This window comes from Motacilla alba, chromosome 3 (assembly GCF_015832195.1).
Source record: "Motacilla alba alba isolate MOTALB_02 chromosome 3, Motacilla_alba_V1.0_pri, whole genome shotgun sequence".
Lineage (NCBI taxonomy): Eukaryota > Metazoa > Chordata > Aves > Passeriformes > Motacillidae > Motacilla > Motacilla alba.
The window spans coordinates 20583207-20583445 of record NC_052018.1 but is presented as its reverse complement, the minus strand read 5'-3'; positions in this window follow the sequence as shown (position 1 = coordinate 20583445).

Sequence of the window (239 nt, the reverse complement as noted above, 5' to 3'; positions counted from 1 at the left end):
TTGTGCTCGGGCCCCCTCCCGTGCCAGCGGGAGGCTGCGGGGCGAGCGCGGGGGTGCCGCCGGCGGGCCCGGTGCAGTTTCCGCGGTGATGCCGGGCAGCCCCCCCGCCCGTGCCCCCGCCCCGCAAACATGGCAGCGGCGGCGGCGCGGCGGCCGCGGGCGGCGGCGGCTCCGGCGGGGAGCGGCGGCAGGTGAGGAGCGGCGGGGGCGGTGGCTCCCGGCCCTGCCCGGCCCGGCCC